Raw genomic sequence first — 8,206 nt, 5'->3', positions numbered from 1 at the left:
TTCCCAATCCAGCAGGGCAGAAATGCTCTTGTCCTTACCGTGCATCCTAATTGCAGTAATGGCTTAAGAAATAATTGAAAGAAATTAAAGGAATGAAGAGAAATTAAATAAGAGCTGCCAGCTCCAACTAAGGGATGCTCAAACCCCTTACCAACAATTCGCTTTAATTAACCGACTCAAACAAAGTAATCAACACCACATTGATACAGTAGGATTCTTTTTAATCGAGTTATAGATAAATATTGCAGAATGTAAAAACCTTTGTAAATCCAGAAACTCTTTCAAGAGATAGACAGGGCACAGCTGCAGAGAGTCTTGGGGAGTTCAGGGGAAAAACCCCAAAGTTTTCAGTGTTTAGCATCTCCCACCCTGTCGTCACTGACAGCAAACACGGCTTCAGCCTCGGGAAAACACGGAGAGTCAGGGATTTTACAGATCCTGGTCTCACCTCAGCCTCTCAGCAGGTACAGTCTGCAGGGAGAGGGAAGAAAAAGGGTCAGAATGGACAGCCTACTTCCAGAAAATCATCACCATTCATAAAGCACTAAGCAGAGCTGTAAGAACTTCCCCAAAGGTTCATTTCCCTGCGGACTGAGGGCTCTCAGTTGAAGCACGGGCTGGACCTGCCACGGACAGACTCCAGGAACCCCAGAAGTAAAAGCCACTGGGCCAATTCCAGAAAACATTCCAAAATCAGGCTCCTAGGATGTGACCATCTCCTCTCTCACCTGGAGGCGGAAGCACAAGGAATGATCTTCCCTCCTGTGGGTTTTCTGGGATCTGCAGTGAACCGCAGGGGGAAGAAAACAAAGCCTGAATATTTCGCACGACTGGAACAGAAAAGTGGGGAAAAGGGAGGCAGGGGCACTGCTGGGGTGATAACTGGGATCCAGCCTCTCCACACCAATGGAAGCAGAGACTGAGTGACAGAGCCTTTGGGACCACTTTGCTGGGATTCATAGGAAAACGGGTGAGTTTTATTTTGGCAATAAAGCCAAGCTGCTTCTCACCTCATCAGCCGGGTACAGCAGCAGCACCCGCAGGAACCTGGCCAGGTGGCTCTGCCTGGCAGAGGGCTCCCCACTTCCTGGGAATTGTGTGCTACAGGGCTGTGCCACTGGCCATTAAAACAGTTCCCACCTGGCCCTTCACAAAGGCAAGGTGCTTTTTCCATACAGCAAATGGTTTTTGAATTAAGAAGGTAACACTATACTCAACTGGAGAAGAAAAAAGTGAGAGCTGTAAAATTTTCCCACGCCAGGCAAAAAAGAAAGCCAAATCAAACCAAAACGAAAAGTAGCATAACAATGAAAAAAACCCCAAAACATATCAAGCATATTTCAAGAGAGTTTAAATCTGAATGAAGTGATTTACTTAGAGGCTTGAAAATCTGCCATGCTGCAAAAATCTAACTGCTGCAATAAAAGCCTTTTCTTACATCACATTTTAGCCCTGAATTTGCAAAAACCCCTGCCAAACTAACAATTCACCACATACAGTTCTTGAGTCATTCCTGTCCTTGAGCACGAGTCAAGCTAAAGTTATGGAGACAAGAAAAACATAAGTGACTCAATGCTGCTCCTTTGGAAATTACAGAATCAGAGGGAGGGTTTTCCTTAGCTTAGGAAAAATGCACAGCCAGTTCAGCAGATACTGAATAGCAGGGAAGTCAGGAGATACGTGCTTTGCTGTCAGAGACAAACATATAAATAAATATTTACATTAAGCCAGAGGTCTACAGATGGTCTGATCAGAAGTCTTGATGCAGAAAACCAGCCCTGGGGTATCCTCTTAAGGGACACAGGAGGAACTCCTTGGCTGGGACACAGCCTCGCTCAGCGCTGCTCCCATGGCTCTCGGCTCTTTGCCAGTGCTTGCAGTGTCCCCGCAGATCCCAGAGGATGGCAGGGCCAAGGCTCCCGTTCGCTCCTCCGGCACTCAGCGAGTGTTTCCTGCCACGCCCCCTGTGCAGAGCAGCCACGCGCGGCTCGCCGGTGCTCAGCCCTGCCTCCAGGGCTTTGAATGGCACATCCACCTGCAAAATAGGCAGGGAGAGCTTCTGGCTCACACGCGGGATTTGACAACACAAAGAGCACGCGTGGGTGTCAGAAAGGGCTCAAATCTCATCTCACACCACCGAGAGGGGGAATGGAACGGAGCAGCGGGGCAGGGACAGGACAGGACAGGAAGGAGCCGGGTTTGGGGGGGACACGGAAACGGGGGAAAGAGAGGTAACTGAACACGGGCAGGAGCATGGAGCGGGAGAGAGAGGGACAGGAGGGGATCCTCCCGGCGCCCCGGCTCCGCCCCGGCTCAGCCCCGCCCGGGCTGCTGCGCTCGGCAGAGCTCGGCTCCGTTCGGCTGGACTCGCCTCCTCGGCCAGCTTCGGCTACTTTCGGCCACGCTCGGCTATTTCCGGCCGCATTCGCCTCCATTCGCCTCTTCGGCAAAGCTCGGCTCGCCTCGGCTGAACTCGGCAAAGCTCGGCTCCGCTCGCCTCCTCGGCCCCTTTCGGCCGCTTTCGCCCACGCTCGCCTAGTCCCGCCCGCTCCCGCCTCCATTCGCCCACTCCCACAGCTCGGCTCCCTCCGCCCGGCCCCGGCTCCCTCCGGCTCACACATTTCCTCAGGGCACCTCAGCACAGGTTGCACACAGAAGCTGTGGCTGCCCCCGGATCCCTGGAAGTGTCCAAGGCCAGGCTGGACAGGGCTTAGAGCACCCTGGCATGGTGGAAGGTGTCCCTGCCCATGGCAGGGGCTGGAACGGGACGAGCTTTAAAAAAAGGTGCCTTCCCATCCAAACCCTTCTGGGATTCCACGAATCTGTGAACCGCTCCCGGCAGAAGGGCTAGATTTCCATTGTGCTTCGAAAATGCTGCTGCAAGAACACGAAGAGAGATTTCAAATACTGTTAAAGTGGCACAACCACATCAAAAATTACGTCTGGGGGTAAAGTGGCAACTCTGCAATTCCAACCTCTGATACCAAGGACACATGGAGGGCTGAATCCTGGAGGTCCTTACATGACAGGATTTCTAGAGTTATCCGTCCCCAGTTTGCTGCTTAGGGTTAGAAAAGGTGGAATTCTGTTCTTAAGGGGTTACCACGTACCATCAACGTGAGAGACGGGGATGCTGATGTTTGATCAGAGTCCTGGAGCAGCCTGGAGCACGCTGGCTTCCCGAACCAGGTCTGCTGCCTTGTCCGTGTAGGGGTAGGGCTTTGTCCTCAGCCTCAGCAGGATCTGTCAGCAAAGGAGGAGAGAAAAGTAGAGTGCACCGGCTCCCAAGTGTGGGGGAACCATGTGCTGCTAAGGAAGACCACGTGCTGAAAGTGGTTGGAAGCCGGGCGGGTTTTGGGAGGACAAATTCCATATTACTTCTGCAGGATTCTGTCTACAGTTCCTGCTCTACAAACCAAATACATCAAACGACAACAACAAACAAACAAACAAAAAAACCCCACATTAAATCAACAACAACAAAATAATTACTCCTACCTCAATAACCCCATACTGCCCCAAACCATTCCAAGGAGGGCGGCAGGAGGGGCTGGCAAAGGCAGGGCCCCGCCGGGCCCCCCTCGCCGCTGCCATCCTTCTCCAGCGCCGCCGCTGAGCCGCCTTCAGCCCAAAACCCACCCAAAAATACCCCAAAATCGTCCTAAATGCCCCCAAAAACCCACCCAAAACTACCCAAACCCTCCTAAAAATATCCAAAAAACTCACCATAAAATGCCCCAAAACCAGCCCAAAACCCTCCCAAAAATACCCCAAAAAATCCACCCAAAAATATCCTAAAACCCACCAAAGAATACCCCAAAGCCCTCCCGAGAATACCCGAAAACCCTGCCCATAAACACCCTGAAACCCCAAATTAACCACTCTGAACCCCAAAATATCCCTGAGCTCCTCATACCCCAAATTTTCCTCCCCAACCCCCAAATTCCCCCCCGACCCCCAAAATTCACTTCTGGGTCTCGTCCTCGGGGGCCGGCGGCTGCCGGGGCCCCCCCAGGCCCGCGGGCGGCGCCCCCAAACCCGGGGGGAGTTCGGGATCCGAGTCGGGGTCGTCCTCATGAGCCACCAGCCTGGGGACCCAAAAACCGGGGGGAACCCCGAATCGGGGGGGGGACCCAAAATTGGAGGGGGTTCTGGGGGGTTCTGGAAGGTCTTTGGGGCATCCCAGGAGGACTTTTGGGGTCTCAGGGGGTTTTGGGGGTCCCAGGAGGAATTTCAGGGGTCCTAAAGGGAAATTTGGAGGTCCCAGGGGGAGTTTTGGGGTCCCAAAGAGAATTTTGGGCGTCCCAGGGAGGGCTTTGGAGTCCTGGGGAGAAGTTTGGAGGTTTCAAGGGGTTTTTGGGAGGAATTTTGGGGGTCCTGGGGGGGGGTTGGGGTCCTGAAGGGAATTTTTGGGTTCCCGAGGCTGTTTTTGGCGGTCCCGGGGCTGTTTTTGGGGGATCCCGCCGGGTATTTTTGGGGGTGCCGGGAGTGTTCTTGGGGTCCCCCCTCACCAGTCCACGGCCGGCTCCACTCCCCGGTTCCCGGTCAGCGCCAGCGCCTTCGCCCTGCGGGACCGGGGGGCTCCCGGTTATTTTTGGGGGGTCCCAGAGGGTTCTGAGGGGTCCCGGGGGGTTTTTTGGGGGTCTCGGTGGCGTTTTGGGGGTCCCGGGGGCTCCGGGGCCTGTCCGTGTGTCCCGCCCCCCCCCAATCCCATTCCCGGTGCCGGGTCCCCTCCGGCTGCTCCCGCCCGCCCTCCCCCGCTGTCCCCCCGGTGCCGCCGCCCTCAGCGCGCCGGGCCCCGAATCCCACCTCCAGCAGCGCCTCCAGAGCCGCCCGAGCCCGGTCCCACCGCCCGCCGCCATCACGGCGGCGCCGGGCTCCCGACACGTGGGGGACGGCGGCCGGCGAGGGACAGAAAGGCACAAAGCGTTCCGGTACGGACGGCGGCCGGAACGGGACAGAAAGCCTCCCTCGCCGCTGCCATCCTAATCCGGCGCCGCCGCGGAGCCGCCTCCAGCCCTCCCCTCACTCACAGACATCGCCCCGCTCGCCGCTCGCTGCCGCCCCTCGCCCCGTCTCGGTGATTTTGCCGGGCGCTGGCTGGGGGGCTGCAGTACCGCCCTGTGCCCACAAGGCGGCAGCACTTTTCAAGCGAGTCCGCGCCAAGCCACTCCCAAGAGGGCGGCCGGGTTGCAGTACCGCCCTTTGTCCACAGGGCGGCAGCACTTTCCAAGCGAGTCTGCACCAAGCCACTCCCAAGAGGGCGGCCGTGGGCGGCGGGGTTGCAGTACCGCCCTGTGCCCACAAGGCGGCAGCACTTCTCAAGGGAGTCCGCGCCAAGCCACTTCCAAGAGTGTGGCTGCGGGTAGAGCGGCTGCACTACTGCCTTGTGTCCACAAGGCGGCAGCACTTTTCAAGCGAGTCCGCGCCAAGGCACTCCCAAGAGGGCGGTCGGGCTGCAGTACCGGCCTTTGTCCACAAGGCGGCAGCACTTTTCAAGGGAGTCCGCGCCAAGGCACTCCCAAGAGTGCGGCTGCGGGCAGAGCGGCTGCACTACTGCCCTTTGTCCACAAGGCGGCAGCACTTTTCAAGGGAGTCCGCGCCAAGCCACTTCCAAGAGGGCGGCCGGGCTGAAGTACCGCCCTGTGTCCACAAGGCGGCAGCACTTTTCAAGCGAGTCCGCGCCAAGCCACTCCCAAGAGGGCGGTCGGGCCGCAGTACCGCCCTGTGTCCACAAGGCGGCAGCACTTTTCAAGCGAGTCCGCGCCAAGGCACTCCCAAGAGTGCGGCTGCGGGCAGAGCGGCTGCACTACTGCCCTGTGCCCACAAGGCGGCAGCACTTTTCAAGTGAGTCCGCGCCAAGGCACTCCCAAGAGTGCGGCTGCGGGCAGAGCGGCTGCACTACTGCCTTGTGTCCACAAGGCGGCAGCACTTTTCAAGCGAGTCCGCGCCAAGGCACTCCCAAGAGGGCGGTCGGGCTGCAGTACCGGCCTTTGTCCACAAGGCGGCAGCACTTTTCAAGCGAGTCCACGCAAAGCCACTCCCAAGAGGGCGGCTGCGAGAGGCGGGGCCGCAGTACCGCCCTTTGTCCACAAGGCGGCAGCACTTTTCAAGGGAGTCCACGCCAAGCCACTTCCAAGAGGGCGGCCGGGCTGAAGTACCACCCTGTGCCCACAAGTCGGCAGCACTTTTCAAGCGAGTCCGCGCCAAGCCACTCCCAAGAGGGCGGCGGGGTTGCAGTACCGCCCTTTTTCCACAAGGCGGCAGCACTTTTCAAGCGAGTCCGCGCCAAGCCACTTCCAAGAGTGCGGCCACGGGCAGAGCGGCTGCACTACTGCCTTGTGTCCACAAGGCAGCAGCACTTTTCAAGCGAGTCCACGCCAAGCCACTCCCAAGAGGGCGGCTGCGAGCGGCAGGGCCGCAGTACCGGCCTTTGTCCACAAGGCGGCAGCACTTTTCAAGCGAGTCCGCGCCAATCCACTCCTAAGAGGGCAGCTGCGGGCGGCGGGGCCGCAGTACCGCCCTGTGTCCACAAGGCGGCAGCACTTTTCAAGCGAGTCCACGCCAAGGCACTCCCAAGAGGGCGGCTGGGAGAGGCGGGGCCGCAGTACCGCCCTTTTTCCACAAGGCGGCAGCACTTTTCAAGCGAGTCTGCGCCAAGGCACTCCCAAGAGGGCGGCGGGGTTGCAGTACCGCCCTGTGTCCACAAGGCGGCAGCACTTTTCAAGCGAGTCCGCGCCAAGGCACTCCCAAGAGGGCGGCCGGGTTGCAGTACCGCTCTCTGCCCACAAGGCGGCAGTACCGCGCCGTCCCCGCCGGCACGGCCTCGGCAGCGAACGCCCCAAAGCGTCCGCGCGGGAAAGAACGGAACAAAAAGCCTGCCTGAGACCCGATAGGAACTGAAAGAAAAAAGCTTTACTCTTAAGCTGCAGTTCAACACGCTTTATTTTTATGTTTTTCATATTTATATTCACATTCGGATTTGTAATGGATATTGATGGAAAATTATATTTTCATAATTTCTTACATTTATTCCTATTATATTTTATTTCAGATTTTTATACGTATCCTAATGGATATCTTAATAGAGGTCAGGGGAGGGTGTGTGGCTGGGGGCGGGGCCAGGGGAGGGGGTAAGGACAGGGGTGGGGGTTAGAGGGTGGGGTCAGCATTGGGGGAGGGGGGTCAGCATTGGGGGCGTGGTTAGGGGTGGGGTCAGGGTGTGGGGGAGGGGGTGGAGGGTGGGTCAGGGAAGGGGTTAGGGTAGAGGGAGGATTCAGGGTGGGGGTGTGGCTACCAGACAGACCCCTCCCCTACCCCCCCTATACATATATATATAAATATAAAAATATTGTCAGGCGCAGCAGTGGAAAATTTGATGCTACCAAGGAGTAAAAATTTTTATTTTTACTTTGATGCTCCCAGGGAGTAGAAATTTTTATTTTTAAAGTTGTTTTTCTTTTTTTTTACTTCCTCGGAGCACGGTATTTTCTACTCCTGCTTTTTTATTCTAAGTACAGAAAGGGGAAAAAAGAGAGAAAGAGGAGGAGAGAGTGAGAAGAAGAAGAAGAGGAGAGAGTGATAAGAAGAGGAGAGACAAGAAGAAAAGGAGAGAGGAGGAAGACGAGAGAGCGAGAAAAGGAAAAAGAGAGAGGAGGAAGATGAGAGAGTGAGAAGAAAAAGAGGAGAGAGGAGGAAGAGGAGTGAGAAGAAAGGGAGAGAGATGAAGAAGAGTGTGAGAAGGAGAGAAGAGAGCAAGAAGAAGAGGAAAGCGTGAGAGGAAGAAGAGAGTGTGAGAAGGAAAGGAGAGAGTGACAAGAGGAAGAGAGAGGAGGAAGAGGAGTAAGTGAGAGGAAGAAGAGGAGAGAGAGAGGAGGAAGATGAGAGAGAGGAGAGAGTGAGAAGAAGAGGAGAGAGGAGGAAAAGGAGAGAGTGAGAAGAAAAGGAAAGAGTGAGATGAAGAGGAGAGAGTGAGAGGAAGAGAAGAGAGTGAGAGGAAGAAGAGAGAGGAAGAAGAGGAGAGAGAGGAGGAAGAGGAGAGAGGAGGAAGAGGAGAGAGTGTGAAGAAGAGGAGAGAAGAGGAAAAGAGCGAGAAGGAGAGAGTGAGATGAAGAAGAGTGTGAGAAGAAGAGAACAGTGAGAAGGAGAGAGGAGAAAGAGGAGAGAGGAGAAAGAGGAGAGAGTGAAAAGAAAAGGAGAGAGAGAT

At 56.1% G+C, this 8,206-nt stretch overlaps 1 long non-coding RNA gene across 1 annotated transcript; it reads right to left on the bottom strand.

The window, feature by feature from the left end:
• Positions 1-203: 203 nt before the first annotated feature.
• Positions 204-2,347, bottom strand: LOC144248649 (uncharacterized). The gene is made up of 2 exons (XR_013341963.2): positions 1,722-2,347; positions 204-471 (listed from the first exon to the last, which is right to left on the bottom strand). It is a non-coding gene; the product is annotated as an uncharacterized LOC144248649 (long non-coding RNA).
• Between the last annotated feature and the right edge of the window lie 5,859 nt (positions 2,348-8,206).

The sequence above is a fragment of the Lonchura striata genome, chromosome 1A, assembly GCF_050655825.1.
Source record: "Lonchura striata isolate lonStrDom1 chromosome 1A, ASM5065582v1, whole genome shotgun sequence".
Lineage (NCBI taxonomy): Eukaryota > Metazoa > Chordata > Aves > Passeriformes > Estrildidae > Lonchura > Lonchura striata.
This window is presented reverse-complemented; position numbering and strand designations above follow the sequence as displayed.